The sequence below is a fragment of the Nycticebus coucang genome, chromosome 6 (genome assembly GCF_027406575.1).
Source record: "Nycticebus coucang isolate mNycCou1 chromosome 6, mNycCou1.pri, whole genome shotgun sequence".
NCBI lineage: Eukaryota > Metazoa > Chordata > Mammalia > Primates > Lorisidae > Nycticebus > Nycticebus coucang.
Window position 1 is genome coordinate 39,229,212 of NC_069785.1, and position 17,044 is coordinate 39,246,255.

A 17,044-nucleotide genomic window follows, 5' to 3' on the forward strand; every position below is an offset into this window, starting at 1 on the left:
TAGCTGTACATTAGTATGATCATGGGGCACCATATACTTGGTTCATAGATTGTTTGAGAAGATGAAAATGGTCTCCATATAGCAGTTTTAAAACAATAGTTGTCTTATTATGCAGCCTTAAAAAAAGACAACTATTGTTTTAAAACTGCTATATGGAGAGCATTTTCATCTTATAATGTGCTTTACGCCAAGCTGGTTTATCTCTATTTTACATAGAGGGAGAATTGTGCAACTCAAAAGTTAAATGACATGATCTTTCCCTGTGAGACTGGTTCTCAAGACAATATAAAGACTTGGCAAACTTTTCTGGACACTCAAATTATTAACAGTATAATCTGGGTTTCCGACCGTTTCCTACTTGGTTGTGTCAGTAAAATTAAGCTAAGTAAAAATCACCAGGTCAGGTCTTTCTGTCTTCAAGGTCATTGTAGCTCTTAACCATTATATCATATTTTTAGAGGTTTTTTTTTTTTTTTTTAATCCTCTGGAACTTGTTGTCTTTTATGTTTTTCATCTACTTATTGTAACACTTAAGTGTTACTGCTTTTTAAAATCACTTTCGGTTTCAGCCTAGCACTATGAAACATCCCCCAAACTTTCCAAACACTTTTAGTTTTGTTTCTGTTTCAAAGTTTATCATCAAAACGATGTGCGTGGGTTTGGACATCAAGAAATGTACTAATACATAGATTCAGTAAAGTTTCATCTGTTACACTTGCACTGCTACTCCATATGGCACCTTTGTGTAAATTAGAAGTGGCATCTCTTTCCTCAAGACATTTTCCTGCTAATGAAAAATAGTTCTAATAAATAAGGAAATCAATGATGACTATCAGTGGTTCTCCCTGGAGCTGGTCAGTACACAACCTGAACCACTGTATGCAAGATTCATTAAGTGTCTTTAATTTTTTAAAAACACTTTTTAGGGAAATACTATTACCCCAATCACAGCTGTACATTTTAACCAAAGGAATACTATCTTCATAGACTGATTAGGACTGCTGAAACTTGAAACTGATCTTGAAGTTTGATAGGATTTAGTACTTCACCAGTGATTGAAATCATTCCTAATAGGAGTAAGAAAAATGGCTTCTTTTCTTAGGATTGCAACGTAAAGTTTCTTATCCACTGAAAAACAACAGAGACATGAAGGTAATCTTTTCTGAAGTGATTCCCTCCAGAAAAAACGCAGCTCTGATATTAGAGAAATTTGTAACCTAAATCACGCACTATGGTCCAGGACTATTGGGAACATTATAATCTGCATTTGTGTAGTATTTTGAAATACATCTGATGATTAATAAATCATCTATGTGTAATGACATATGGATATCAGAAAAATAGTTCTTTGAGTACTGCTAAAATTTGCAGAGGAGAACATTAGCAAGTTTCCAAGGCTAGATTCACATGCTATTTCTAAAATCATAACAACCATGAATCAAATGTTTACCTAGATTAATGGTTTAAGTAAATCATTCCATTAATTCTCAGAAGACCATAATGGGAATCAAAGGTTATGATCTAGACTTAATGCCATTCCACTTATGCCCTAGTAAATGTTAATCTTTTTGTTAGGACTTTCTGGACAAACTATAAAAAAGGTTTTCAATTGCCTAAACTAGAGGATAAAGTCCAAACTCTTTAGTGAGGCAAACAAATTCTCCCTGACCAGGTTTACTGTCTAGGACTTTGTCAGTGCAAGGACATGGGACTGAGGCCTGGGCTTTCTTCTGGGCAGGGTTCTTCAGAATCTGGCTCAGACTGTGAGTAAAAGAACAAAGAGGAGCTAAGGTTTGTGTCCTAGAGGAAGGTGTGCTTGGGGATAGATGGAGTATGCTAGAACTGAATCTTTGGAGGACAGTCTGCCATGAAGATAAGGTGTAATGAAGAGGGTGGATTCTCAAGGCAGCACCTACAGAAATTCCTAAAGAATGAAACATAGTCTAGGCTGAGTGTTTTTAAGTGTTCAAATACTTTTTTGAACAGGTCCATCACAATGTGTCTTGGAGAAGCTCGGTTAGAGTTGAGGCGACCTGGGGTCCGATAGCCCTCTGAAAGCAGTGTGTCAGAATCTTTCGTGATATTTGGGAAATTTTCTTTTATAATATTCTCTAGTGTGGCTTCCATTCCTGTGGGGCATTCTTCTTCCCCTTCTGGAATTCCTATAACTCGTATGTTGGAACGCTTCATAAAGTCCCATAATTCTGACAGTGAACATTCTGCTTTCTCTCTCTTCTTTTCTGCCTCTTTTACTATCTGAGTTATCTCAAAAACTTTGTCTTCTACCTCTGAAATTCTTTCTTCTGCATGGTCTAACCTGTTGCTGATACTTTCCATTGCATCTTTAAGTTCCCTGATTGACTGTTTCAGTTCCTTCAGGTCTGCTATATCCTTTTTATATTCTTCATATCGTTCATCTCTGATTCGATTCTGTTTTTGGATTTCCTTTTGGTTATTTTCCACTTTATTAGCAGTTTCCTTCATTGTTTCCATCATTTCTTTCATTGTTTTCAACATGTGTATTCTAAATTCCCTTTCTGTCATTCCTAACATTTCTGTATAGGTGGAATCCTCTGCAGTAGCTACCTCATGGTCCCTTGGCGGGGTTGTTCTGGACTGGTTCTTCATGTTGCCCGGAGTTTTCTGCTGATTCTTCCTCATGGGTGATTTCTTTTATCTTCCTTGCCCTAATTTTCCTTTCACTTCCTCTTGCTCTTTAAGTTCTCGTGCCTGTGGAAGTTGCAGGTGGGTTTAGACAGATTGAACACACGCGACCACTTGCAGGTTTTCCACTGTTTTAGTCCTCCTCTTGGGGTCCAAAAGTCTCTCGCTGACTCCCTGTATCCTCTCAGGGGTGATGATAGGCAGATCCCACCAGCCAGAGATGCCTGGAGTCCTATATCCCCCGTGTTCAAATACTTTTCATTCACAACTCACACACTGCCTATATTTTTAGCTCTACCAACTATTATTTATATATATATTTTTGAGACAGAGTATCACTGTGTGCCCCTTGGTAGAGTGCAGTGGCATCATAGCTCACAGCAACCTCAAACTCTTGGGCTCAAGCGATCCATTTGTGTCAGACTCCCAAGTAGCTGGGACGACAGGCACTTGCCACAATGCCCAGCTATTTTCATAGATGGGGTCTCGCTCTTGCTCAGGCTGGTCTTGAACGTCTGAGCTTGGACAATCTACCTGCCTTGGCTTCCCAGGGTGGTGTGATTCCAGGTCCGAGCCACTGCATCCAGCCAGGAGTACTATTATTTTCTCTTTACCTTGAAAATTTTCCCCTTTAGTTTTCACCATTTGAACTAACATTTAAAGAAGTATTTCAAACTCTACTTCTATGAACTTCACACAAACTTTGAGAGTAGTAAAGAGAGTGTCCATAAAGTTTGTGAGCAATTTAAAATAGTGTGCACGGACTACATAGACACCCTGTATATCCTAAGACATTGTAATTGGTTCTTTGCAGTTTCTGTTCCCTTACAGACTATTAGCTCACTGAGGGAAGGGCCACCTTTTCTTTAACTGATATATCTTTGTGGGTGGAAAGAGTCTGTGGAATAAATAAAGGAATAAATAAAAATTCTCATTACTGACATCTAGATTCTGCTCTTATGCATAAAAGGTAGTTCAAATTTTATCACTGAGCCACACATATTTATGGGCACTTTCCAGGTGCCAAAGACTCATACTTGCAGGTGTTTTGGCAGAGGCAAGGGCTTATGTGTGAGACACAGACTTCATCCTTGATGAATTTACAACTTAATTGAGGAAACAAGATATTCATGAAGTCAGAAGAAAACATACAAGGTAGGACGGAGTTGTTTGGTACAGACAAAATAAACATTGAGTAAAAACCTCAGGAGTTAATACCAGGTTTGAAAGAACTTTTTCCAAGAATTCCCTTACTATTAAAGCCATCTTGTGGAAGAGATAAAGAAATAAAAGATCATACACATGAAGGAAGAATGTCTCCAAATTAACACCCAAATGAGTCTGGGTATTTAACAAGATGATAACTGGAGTCCCTAATAATCCCATTCTCGTAACTATGAGACAATAACCACATTGAGAAGATGGTGAGTGTCACTCTAGGAATAGGAAGACCGTGGTAACGTTGTCATCAGAGACCGTGTCTCCAAAATCAGGACATGGGTCTTCTAAAGCAAGCTGGCAGACAGTTACGCAGGTTTCTGATTTCCTCTCCTTTCATTTTATTTGAGATGACGGTATTAGATCATTTTCAAACTAAAGTTCTCTAAACAGTCTTTACTTTTTAATGTCTAAAATGTCTTTGGGACTAATTTCATTCTTCCTCCTCTCAAATCAGATCGTATAAACCTTCAACTAGTTCTTACCATTAAGGCTAAGCAGCTAATCAGAAATCCCACAACCTTCCAAGGCTATTGCTAATTTGCAATGGAGGGGGGGGCTTTAGTCATTATTTTGGAATTAATGCAAAATCATATGAAAATAAATTTCTGTTTCTATAACTCTATATTTTCTAAGTTAACAAATAGTTTTTTTTCCCTCACAGTTTGTAGATAATTACTTTTTTACAAAGCTAGTTTAAAAAAGGGGGCGGAATGCGATAGCACTGGGGTCCTTGTCATCTTCTTTTGATTCCTACTTGACAGAAATAGAGACTGATAAAGCCAGCACATGGCTAAAGAGCTGAGTAAGAGAAGCATCTTAATTTGGCATTCCATGGCATCACTCACTTCCAAGGCCATGAGTGGAAATGGTGTGTATTTAGGGTTCTGCCTAAACGTGGTGATTACAGAGGCAGGAGCCGTTATTCACCTTCCTTTGATTTTTAAGGTTGAAGTTATTTTTGTGTGAGTAGAAAAAAATATATTAGATTTTTTTCCTTCCTTCCCTTTTTACTCTCATTTAGCCCAGCCATTTACTTCATTTTCAGATTATCTATCTATATAAAGCCACTTAGGAAATATGCCAGGAGCAAGTAACACCAACCAGACTTACACAAGGATGCAAATGCAGATGATTTTTTCACCTAATTGGTTTTCAACTGTTTTGACACAGAAATTTAGGGTTTGTTAAAATACCTGTATATGTACCCTTGCATACTCTCTGACTCTTATTGCTGGATACTTCTGTAGAATGTCATATTCTTTCAAACCTCTCTTTAGCCAGTAATTATTGCTGACAACAATCTAGGCCCTGGCACTGTTTGCAGTCACCCTTGGCTGCTAAGAGGAATAATCTAGACCCTAGGAGCCTGCAGTTAAATTAAATTATCATAGAGATACAATATATGCTGCTATACTATTCTAGCCATGAACACGGAATTGAAAAAAGATTGATGGACTACAGGAATGGATCAACAAATAACTATGTGGGTGGTGCTGTTAGATACTTACTTCTACAAATGTTGATGTAGATAAATGGAAGGTAGTTTAAAAATTGTATTTTCTTCAAAAAGATAAGGTTGTTTGTTTCCCCTTGTAACTACTGGATATCAGGTGATGATGACAATGCGTTCATACCTCCCATACATGGACCCTTAGGATATCTGGGGTAAGACTTGGTTCCATCTAACTAATATGAATTCCCTGTAGGATGAATTCACAGGCTGTGTGAATTTGACTATTTGTCACTCTGGGAAAATGTTGCAGAAATGACCCATTGGCAAGTGACCCTCCCCCAAAGTGAGCATTTTGCTTAACCCTGGAACATAGACCTTCATCTCTGAAATAAAAAGTAGTTATAATATATACTGAGGAGTGTCTATAACTATAATCACCATTTAGTGTCATGAATTTTAAGAAGCCGCGAGGTGATCACCTTGATACTTTTGTCTTTATAGATAAAACATAAAAATAATTTTGGTTTGGAAGATCAAATAAAAGTATGTTTTTTGAAAAAACAAATTAAAGAAGTGCTTAGCTTGTCAACATTCGACTCTTTATGTACATATAGAGCTTTTCTGCAAGACTCCAAACAGCGAAATTGATGAAACAGTCATTTCTTATAAGACTATCAAGAGGGTGAGACTCACAAATGATATAATTACAGACAAATATAACATGGGAAATTTTAGCTACCTATGTCTTTGAAGTAGATGAATAACTATTGTTTGTTCATAGCTGGGATAATTATGAAGTCCTCAGCATGGGCATATTGAGATCCAGTGGAATACCACGTATATACAGTTTTCATGAAAAACCCAGATTGTAAAATATGATAGGTAATAAGAATCATAAAACCGAACAGCAAAAAAGTTCTTAAGGTTTTAGATTAAATGAATTAAATCATACCATCTTGAAACAGGTATGTGTCACGTAGAGGCAGTAAAATAAAAGAAGTGTGTATGTGAAGAGAATAAAGTGAGACACAAATATATTTTTATTATGTATTAGTCTTAGTAGTAGAAGTGTTTCTCTGTCTTTTCTGTTAAAAAATAGACTAGAGGACCGCCTATAATGATAAATTATAAAATGCCGTGTATTCCTCTCTCTTCCCTATTTACATCAGCATGTAAATTTTTTGCTATGACCAAATAAATCAAGCACTAATAGCAGATATGTGTCAACCTAGCTCTGAAGAAATGGTGATGGTACTTAAGGCTAATAAAAATAGCTGTAATTAATATTACATCAGGAAGGTAGAGGATTGTTATACTCAGGAATATCAATTATTAGCAACTTTCATTTTTGGAAGAGAAAATCTTTTCAAATGAATAAGTAGGTTAGAACAGAGCAGATTTGACGTGAGTGTTCAAATTCCTGGGGACAAACTCGTTTACTTAGAATGATTGAACTAGAGAAGACTGAGTTACAAGTCTACATCTTTCCATCTATAAAATAAGGAATTTAAAAGCCATGAATAAAATATAAAAAGTCAAGAATTTAATTTAATTCCTTATTAATTAATTAAATTTAATTTAATTCCTTGTTTTATGGTTAGGAAAGGTGTAACTCATTTATTATTCATCTAATAAATATTTATGGAGTGCCCATTATGTAGTAGTCATCTTCTAGGTATTGGGAAAAGAGCAAAGAACAGGATGGACAAGGGTCTTTAATTCCTTATTAATTTAATTTAATTTCTTGTTTTCTAGTTAGGAAAGGTGTAGCTCATTTATTGTTCATCCAATAAATATTTACTGAGTGCCCACTATGTACTAGTCATGCTTTAGTTATTGGTAAAAATGCTAAGAATAGGATGGATGAGGGTCTTTCTTTAAGGGGTTTACATGGTTTATTTGGAAAGGGCTATTTGGGAAGATAGGATCAAAGCTTATAGATTCATGATAACCAGCCAGTCGGCAAAGTTTGAGAGAAGAGCGTTCTTTCTAGGCAGACATATGAATTAGTGAAAGGTTGTAAAGGCAGGAATAAGCCACAAATGATTTTTTCTTTCTTTTTTTTTTTTTTTCTGAGACAGAGTCTTACTATGTCACCCTCAGTAGAGTGCTGTGGTGTCACAGCTCACAGCAACCTCAAACTCTTGGGCTTAAGTGATTCTCTTGTCTCAACCTCCCAAGTAGCTGGGATTATAGGTGCCCACCACAACAACCAGCTATTTTTTGGTTGCAGTTGTCACTGATGTTTAACAGGCCTGGGCTGGGCTCGAACCTGCCAGCCTCAGTGTATGTGGCTGGTACCCTATTCACTGAGCTATGGGTGCCGAGCCAAGCCACAAATGATTAAGAAATAGGAAAAAAGTTTATGTGGCTTGAGCATAGTGAAAAGGGGATCATGAAAGAGGAGGTACAGAGATAACAGGGAATGAACACACTCACTCTGTAAGCCAGGGTAGGGAATTTGGACTTTTCTCTGATACGAATGTTTGAAGCAGGAAAGTGACATAATGCAATTATTCATTGAAAGGATACAAGGACTGCGATGTGGAGAATGGATTGAAGAGTGACACTGCATTAGTTCCAGGCGGAGATGGTGGTCTGGACTATGCAGTAAAAGCAAAGATAGAATTGTTTGCATGTGAATTATATTTTGGAGCAGAGTCCTACAGGCTAGATAAAAAAATGGATACTGAGTTTGAGCTTGAGTTCCTGGGGAGATACTAGTGCTATTTTTTGAATTGAGAAAGGCTGAGGGACGAACAGGATTAAGGGAAGCTTTGGGGTGGGGCATGTGTTTCATATGACTATGTGGAAATCTCAGAATGACAGCTGGCTGATGGATGGTAGAATCAAGAGACTGAGTGAATTCAAAGAGGATAATGCATGTGTAGCTATAGAAGAAATGAGGGCCTAAGGATAGCAAAGGAGGAAGGGCCAGAAAGAGTCTGAAAAGCCAGGCTAGTGGTCCACTGCAAAAACTAAGAGGACATCACGGTGTCAGGGAAGCCAGCAGAAATGTTTCCAGAAGATGAGAATTACTATGACAAATGCCTCTGAGATATCAGGTAAGATATTATCAAGAAAGGTACCATTGACCTTGGCAACATCAAAATCATTGTTGGTTTTTCTAAGGGCACCCAAATAGAAAGTGCTTAAAACATTGGTGATTTTCTTTTCTCATCTGCAAGTCATCAAAGTCTGCGTCCTGACACTTGAGGATTGCTATTACACGCTAGCTGCGTGGTATGGTTGCCCACACCGGCCCCTATCACTGGAATATTGGGTTAAAAAGGCTTTATATCAGCTTGCCTTTGATATATTTTATCAATTGAAGTTTGATCTACATGATCTCATAATTCAGCATCTGTCTCCTTCAAAGGAGAAAAAGCCAGAATTACCACATCCCTTTTAAAGAAAGGAAAAACTGAGGCAAAGGATGTGGAGGTAGGAAAATTCTATAATTGTTACGAACTAAGTAATGAAGGGTACAAGAAGTGAGAACATTTGATTTAAGGGGACTTCTTACCCTTTTTGCATCTGGGCAGAACAATTCTCTCCAACGCACTACTTCCAGAGATCTCAGAAATAAACTGTATACCTTTCAGGCCACGGAGATAGGTACATGGATTGTTATTTGCTGGAACAATCACACAAGCCGTAGAAGACAGGATCTTACCTGCTGTTTTCCTCTTCATATGTTAGCCAGTTCCCTCATCAAAAATGATGAGACTTTGCCAGTTTCATCCCAAATCATTCAAACTGTCACTATCTTAATTCCCATACTCAGGACAGGAGCAAACTGAATAGGCTTGGGGAAACTATTTGTCCAAAATGCCACTGTATTCAGAGATCTGTAAACATACCTGATTCTGGGGATAGTTAAAAGAACTATTGCATATGATTTAAGGTCAAAGAACTTGATCTTAGTTACTTTGATTTATGATAAATACAATTTATTGGAAGGACTGTTTTAAAGATTATTGCTGCTTTGGTTGAACCTGGGAATCTACCAAAGTCTCCCTGACAAAAAGTACCTCTTAGGAGCTTAAACTCCACACAGGTTTACAACACTCTCCACATTGTATATAAAATATGCTAAAAGTAAACAAACCTCTTCTTAAAGTGAGCTTTTCCTTCTCCTTAATTTACTTTTCTGCTTTCTGCCAGACCCATACACGTTCTCCCTGCTTCATCCCAATTTGATACGCCTGTAGGGGAACGAGCGATCTGTGGAATAGAATGTACACGTCTGTACACGGAAGAAGAAGGTGCTATGTTAGTTGTAGTAGGCCTTCAAGAGAAACCAACAACCTAGTTCCTTTTACAGAGGAGGAACCCGGGGGCTAGTGAGGGTTTCACAACCCATGGATGCGGAGACCAGGAGAGGTGTGTCCTAGTCCTACAACGTGTCCATGATACTGTGGGTGGACTGCAATGTTCATGTGTCAACTGAGGGATACCGCTTAGCACTTATAAAATATGACCTAAGATGAAAGCTAATTTCAGCTGAGTCCATGAAAATAGGAGTATAGTTTCCAGATGCCAGCAGAGCTCTTCAAAATTAATACATTCCCCACCGCCCCCGGGTGCTAGATTTTCAGAAAATGCCCAAGGAAAAGAGAGAAGGACACAGAAGGTAATCAGAGTAAATGGGTATGGGAAATAGTTTTGACAACTAGAGATGTTAAACTGGGCTCAAAATGCCTCCTGGAGAAGAGGAAGTAGAAGAGTCAGGGAGGAAGTGACAGTGACACCTTCATGGAACCAGCTTCTCCTTCAAGATGAAAACAACATGTGTCCACATTTTAAGGAGGCACTATTCCATAATGGCTAGAACAGTCTTTAGAATTATACTGAGCTGGGCAGCTCTGCTTCTTGTGGGAGTTTTCTAAAGTCTGTCTTGATTACTTGATCTTTAAAATGGGTTTATAATTTTCAAATGAGTTTAAACAAGAGCATGTATGGAAAGTTCTTATTCCAATGTCTGATATTCAATACATGATAAATAAATGGTATCTATCTATTCTTATTTTTTTTACTGAGCTTTATTGAGGGTACAAAGAATGAGGTTACACTGATTGCATTTGTTAGGTAAAGTCCCTCTTATAATTGTGTCCTGCCCCCCAAGACGTGTGCCGTACACCATGACTCCCCATCCCCCTCTCCTCCCCTCTCCCTGCTCCCTCTTTCCCCTATCACCCATCTTGTATTAGCTCATCTACTGCCTTCATATTAGAATTGAGTACTTTAGATTCTTGCTTCTCCATTCTTGTGATACTTTACTAAAAAGAATGTGTTCCACCTCTATCAAGGTTAACACAAAAGATGTGAAGTCTTCATCTCTTTTAATGGCTGAATAGTATTCCATGGTGTACACATACCACAGCTCTTTAATCCATTCCTGGATTGGTAGGCATTGAGGTTGTTTCCACTTTATTGCAGCTTAATTTACAACTGCCAAAAACAGTCTAGTACAAATGTCCTTCTGATAAAATGATTTTTTTTTTCTTCTGAGTAGATGTCTAGTAACGGGATTGCAGGATCAAATAGGAGATCTAATGTGAGTTCTTTGAGGATTCTCCATACTTCCTTCCAAAGAGGTTGTATTAGTTTATAGTCTCACCAGCCATGTAAAAGTGTTCCCATCTCTTCACATCCATGCCACCCCTATTATTACTATTAAACTTGTTATATTCCCATGGTAAGAAGGACTTATGATAAATGTTACATCATTAGAGGAGAATAAAAGCAAACATGGATGACCATCATGCATGGATGTTGCAGAGGAGAATTCATGTACTGGGTGGACAGTTTCTAAGTCCCCTCAATTCAAACACATAGTGATACTATGACTTTGACCTTCTAGATAGTTTATTCAGTACTATTCTGCGAACTTCAGAAGAACACAGAAAATCCAAGGGTATAATTTTGAAACAATTCCTGAATCAGGAAAGTTTAGATTTAAAAATAGGAACAGGCCAGGCATGGTGACTCACACCAATAATCCTAGCACTTTGGGAGGCTAAGGTAGGAAGAGTACTTGAGGCCAGGAGTTTAAGACCAGCCCAAGCAACATAGTAAGATACCATCCCTACATAAAATAGAAAAAATTAGCCTTGTGTGATAGGCACCTATAGTTTTCAGCTACTCAGGAAGATATTTAGCCCAGGAATTCGAGGTAGCTGTGAGCTATGATGATTTCACTGCACTTAGCCTGAGAGACAGAATGAGACCGTGTCTCAAAAACAAAACAAAAACCCTAAAACAACCCCAACAAGAACAAAGCCATACTCCATGTTCATGCACCATGTTATTATTTTCATGCTCATACAATTCACCCAATAATTATTTTCTTCTACAAGTTTTCAATCTTGTCTGCCTAGACCACTCTGCTGTGATTATGGTTCGAATACCAGATGTTTGAATTGGTGTTTGATCCTCGCTCTGTCTCTGTTGTACATATAGAGAAACAGTGCACGAGTCCGTGGGCGGGTATGGGGGAGTGGGTGGAAGCAGCACTGAAAGAGAATAAGAAGGGGGATCTCGAGCTCGCAAAGTAAGCTGCTCCCAGGGTTAGAATTAGTAGGAACACTGCTCTATTTCTGCAGCCCCCCAGCCAGACTGGCTGCCTTCTAAATTTTAATAGACTAACTTATTTTTCTAAAGTTTAATTTACTCTTTTGTGACATTGAACAAGTAATTGGTATTGAATGGTCATTTGACTGTACAGTCCTACATTTCTCATTCTTATTTTTGTGGAGGTAAAACTTCTGTTTTGAATAACACGAAGGATTTTCTGAAGGGCTCCTATGTGGAGGTGGAACAAACGAACATAGAACCAGCCTTGCCCCAGCGAGGAAGCAAAGTCTAACCTGTCAGCGACTGGCGTGGTTGCAACCTGCTGCAGGAGCGTTGCTGCAGCAGTAGAGGCCTCCTCACTGGCACGGAGAGGTTGTTCGGTGCTGGTGATGAATGCAGACTTGTACGTGGCAGAGACAAAGGGGAAAGGCCTAGCAAAGGGGAAAAGGAGCAATAATTGTTTCATATTTATTTCACAAAAGATAAAATGAAAGCCAAGAAAATGAGGGATTTGTGATCACCGAAGGTTAAAGTTGTTTGTTACCCTGAGATTAGAAAGACATTTAAATATTAACTTTCATAGTCAATATACCCAGATCCCTGAACTGGAAGCCCTGGCTGTGTTTAGAGAGGAAAGGCAATTTTCTGAACAACCTTCGCTGAATTGTTTCAAATAACAACAGAATGAATCCCCCTTTTGCCATGTAGGTGACAATTTTTCTGGCCTTGTAAGCTGATAAAAACAAAGTCCATGGTTTATGGAACTTCAGCAGCGATCAGAATAACATGTACTGCCCTGGATTACGCCAGATTATTTCTAGAAGGGTTTTTGGAGCAAATCTAATAAAACATCCATGATTTGGGGTCAAAAATCTGTTAGGTTTTCTTCTCTCCTTTCATTTTGGGGAAAAGAATGACACCTGAGCTGTATGACAGGTGCAAAGTGGGGCGCTGTGACCAAAGTGCCCCAGAACCTCGTGCCAACTTGCAATAACACATTATGCAAAGTAGAAAAAAATAATATAATTCAAATAAAACACGTATGGCCCCGAATTGAATTGCTTGATAAAAACGGACGAGCCCCTTAACTAATGAGTCTAGAGGATGTATTTACAGGGCTATGGCAACAGTCAGAAACATCATAAGGCATAACATTTGTTTGCCTTCTCAGGAAAGGAACCGTGCAGGCTTATGGATCATCTAAATTAGACTTTACTATTTTGATGTCCTTGCCATTTGTTCTTTTAAATTTTCAGCCTAAGGGGTATAGCCTCCTATCCATGTGCGTGTGGAAGTTCCATTAAGGCTAATAGGAATTTGGCGCCTGAATCCAAAGAAAAATCTACCTCGAAGATGGCATTTTGCACATGGAACGCACAAGAAAAATAACTTAAAAGAATTCCATTTCTCTTCATCCAAAGCCCACGGAACAATTATATTAATTATAAGTACAAGAGAAAGCACTCGCTTGTGGAATTTTAAATCCATTTGATAAATCCGCAATTTTATGCATTTCTCTTGCTCAAATTGCCTCCCCCAAATATGTTTTAGGTTGTCTAAGGCTTTGAAAGACCCAGTGACAAACAGAAATCAAGAGGAATAGGGGTGGTGGGAAGTCCATTTATTTATATGCTGCAGCACACACACCTAGGGTGCCTCAAACCTATTTCCACCAGATTCAGAATAAAACCTGGAACACGAAACAGCTTGCCTATATTTTCTTGTGTAAGGCTCTATCTCCAGAGCTTTTCCTTTGTATCTCAGTTGCTAACCACATAAGAAATTTCCAGGCAAGAGTCGATATTCAAATGAGATGTTAATTTAAAAAATTGTTACATCCTTCTGTTTATTTTGGTAGAGGGAAATATTGCTTCTTTCAGCTGCATTAAAACCCAGATAAAAACCAGTTTTTATCTTTATACATCTTTTGGAAAAAAAAAATTCTACCTCAAGAAATTTCTTTAACAAAGAGAACATTATTTCAGACTCTAACATTTCTGTCTGCCGATTATCATTAGTCATAAGCTAAGCCCTGCACTAAATGTCTAGTGAGCACAGATAATGTTCATTTTGTCTGGAAGACAGGTTGCCGCCTGTCAAGGAGAGATGGAATAAATGACAGGTTTTGACTCTATGCCTTGCAGGCATATTAGGCTAAGAAATCGCCAACATGATGAAAAATTATTTTGTCAAAAATTTGTAGGTCACCCATCATTGTCTAATGTATTCTGTGATTAATTGCTAGCATAGATCAGCATTATGTCTTTCCAGTGAATCGCTTAATTGTTGCCTGCTTCATGCTCTTAATGTAATGATGAGGCATCTGCTCCTTTCACATGTGCTTTTAAATGCCAGCTTTTGCATCCAGGTTACAGGGTTGGTAATATTCAACTTAAAGAACTAGTTCAAATTAAAACTTCGCGACTGCCATCTCTTCTCGCTTTTTATGGGAGCGTGCGTGGAAGGCTGAGTGTTAGTGTTAATGTATGTAGATTTTATTTCTGATGAGTGATTATTTGACTGCTCATTTTACGAAGATTTATGGTGTGCTTTCTATCTCCTGACTGCAGCGCTACTCTTATCTTTAATAAAGGAGATGAGGACATTAATCAGCCATTGTCAGGGCCCCTGACTAAGACATTAAATGTACTGTATGGGATAGGTAAACACGCTCCAGATCCTTCTCTACTCCACTAGATCAGGCAAAAAAACACTCATTATATTTATCATAATTTCACATCTGCTGTTTTTGAAGCAATGTACCATGAGGCCATAAACTGTATTACAACTGTGCATAAATTCAACTGATTTGTGGCTGGAGTAACTAATTCCTAAAGTACATTTTAGAAAAACAAGCAGTGAGCCCTGAAATTGCAATTCCATAAAGGCACTAAATTACCGACTGCAGAATCAAAAATTTGCTTGATGTGATTCTGCAGTGACCATTTTATAAAAAGTGACAGTGCGCCTGTGATTGAGTCAATAAAATAAGGACGAGTGAGCTGTACACTCAAACAAGATTAAAGAGAAAGGGAATGACAGAGGACAGACCACAGTATACAAATCGAGGAAGGCACCACGTCTCCCCCAAAACGGCGTAGGGAGGCAACTATTAATAGCAACAATATTGACTTGTCAGTAATCTCTTCGTTATTTTGGAGGTGCAAGAAAAAAATATGACCTCTCTTTTACTCATCTCACAGCATAATGGGGAACATACTTACTATTGAAGTAAATGGATTTGGAAATATTTTTTCAATTGTGGAATAGCTGTTGATTTAAACTTGCCATAATATTTTCTAGAATTATAAAGAATCATTCTCTATGGGTTATTTTCTTGTCACCTTGGTTTTTAAGGGTCTATGTCCAAGTAATCTCTTTGTTGGGGCATCTAGTCCTAGTTGGGTAGAAAATGTGTGTGTGTTGTGGGGGGGAGAGGAGGCGTGGTGTATCTGTCTGTATGTGTGCCTTTGCCCTTACAAGTGTGGTTTACGTCATTTTTCACAAACTTGATCTGTTCCTGAACTTGCTATAATATCTTCTCCCAAAGAGAAAGAAGATCAGGGAGTGATCTTTCATACCGGACAAGTAAGATCCAGAAACACCATTGTTTTTGAAGACAAAATGTGCTTGACGTTTGTAAAGATGAAAGCCCAGGCAGACCTGACACTTGGAATCCTGGATGAAGGTGTGAGCCCACAGAAGAAACCTGCTAAGGGCGGCAACCATGTGTGTTCTCCTGGAAGTAGGACGCGATTATGTGATTATTTGTTGACTGGAAAAAGCAATTTAAGAGAAAAATAAATGGAACTGGGCTTTCATTGCTTGGGTTTTTCAAGATATTCATTGCCTTTCGCCAATTATCTCATGCATCTCTGCCATTGAGGCTGGAAGTGCCACCCAGGTGCCTTTGTTTCTTTTGACTATGATCCAAACGCATTCTTTGTTTAACATTCTGTGTTTGAAGGCTTCTTCTCATTGAATATGGGCGGTTACTTGCTACCCAGGGCAAATTGTGGAGGGCATTTACACAGAACATTTTCCAGAGCAATCCTATTCGATTTTATTTACAGAAGAATATATTTTGCCATATCTTATCCCTTTCCCTGACCACTATCTTGGGCAACTTTTATAACTGCAAATCTGGAGATGGTACATTGACTACCGCTCTATTCTTTACATATAATATCAAGCCGAAAATGGTTGCGTTCATAAGGCATTGCTTAATTTCTATCTCCTGGTACCAATCTGTGCATAACAGAGCCTTTCGTTTCCCGACATTATTACTTTACTGAAATTAAGCCTGAAACAATCTGATGTCAGATACTGTATATCTCCTTTTATTGCCAGCCTTTCTGAGCCCACCATCTTGCCAGGACTGCATCTCATTTTAGATGGGTTTAACCAGATATATATTCTCAAGTTTATTGAGAGTTGGATAGATTACATTTCCTATACTCAAAGAGCAGGCTGGTCCTTTCAGTGCATTTTATAGAACAAATGTAAATTCCCATGCTGCAGTTGACAAAAATTCACGGTTCTTTTCTTAGTGTCAAAAATAAATCCAGCATGGCACTGGAGATGAGTGAGTACAGTGTAGTGGAGCGGGCTTCAGTTCACCCTTTCTGATTTAGCAGCAGTTCCAATGTACTTGAGAGATCTGTAAAAGTTCAATTATTATGGTCTAGGCAAAGAGATTTGCTCACACAACAGAGCTACCATACTTGAGAATGGATTGTAAGGACTCAATGAAATGCAAAGCACTTTCTGAGCACGGCGAGCATCTTTCCCTTCCTCTCCATTTCCTCCTTCACCTGTCTACTTATATCTCTTACGTGAAGCCTTTTCTAAACACCTTCCTTATAGTTAAATAAAGCACAAGCATAAAAATCATTGCCAAACTGCTCTGTTAAAATGCAATTAAAATTAGTCTTTTATTACATTTGGAAATTTATATATTTAGGAGGTATAGGATATGCAAAGAATGGCCATCAAATAAATGTGTCAGCAGCTTGGTTTGGTGGGTTTGTCAAGAATGCTTATACACGTATGCCTTAGAAGGAAAGGCAGGATTGTATGAAAAAAGTATTTATAGCGAAAAAGTAAAGCAAACATACTGAATCATGG

At 38.2% G+C, this 17,044-nt stretch overlaps 1 long non-coding RNA gene across 1 annotated transcript; it reads left to right on the forward strand.

The window, feature by feature from the left end:
• Window positions 1–1,669: 1,669 nt before the first annotated feature.
• Window positions 1,670–15,738, forward strand: LOC128588054 (uncharacterized). Its single transcript, XR_008380696.1, has 2 exons — window positions 1,670–1,791; window positions 15,468–15,738. It is a non-coding gene; the product is annotated as an uncharacterized LOC128588054 (long non-coding RNA).
• Window positions 15,739–17,044: the final 1,306 nt, after the last annotated feature.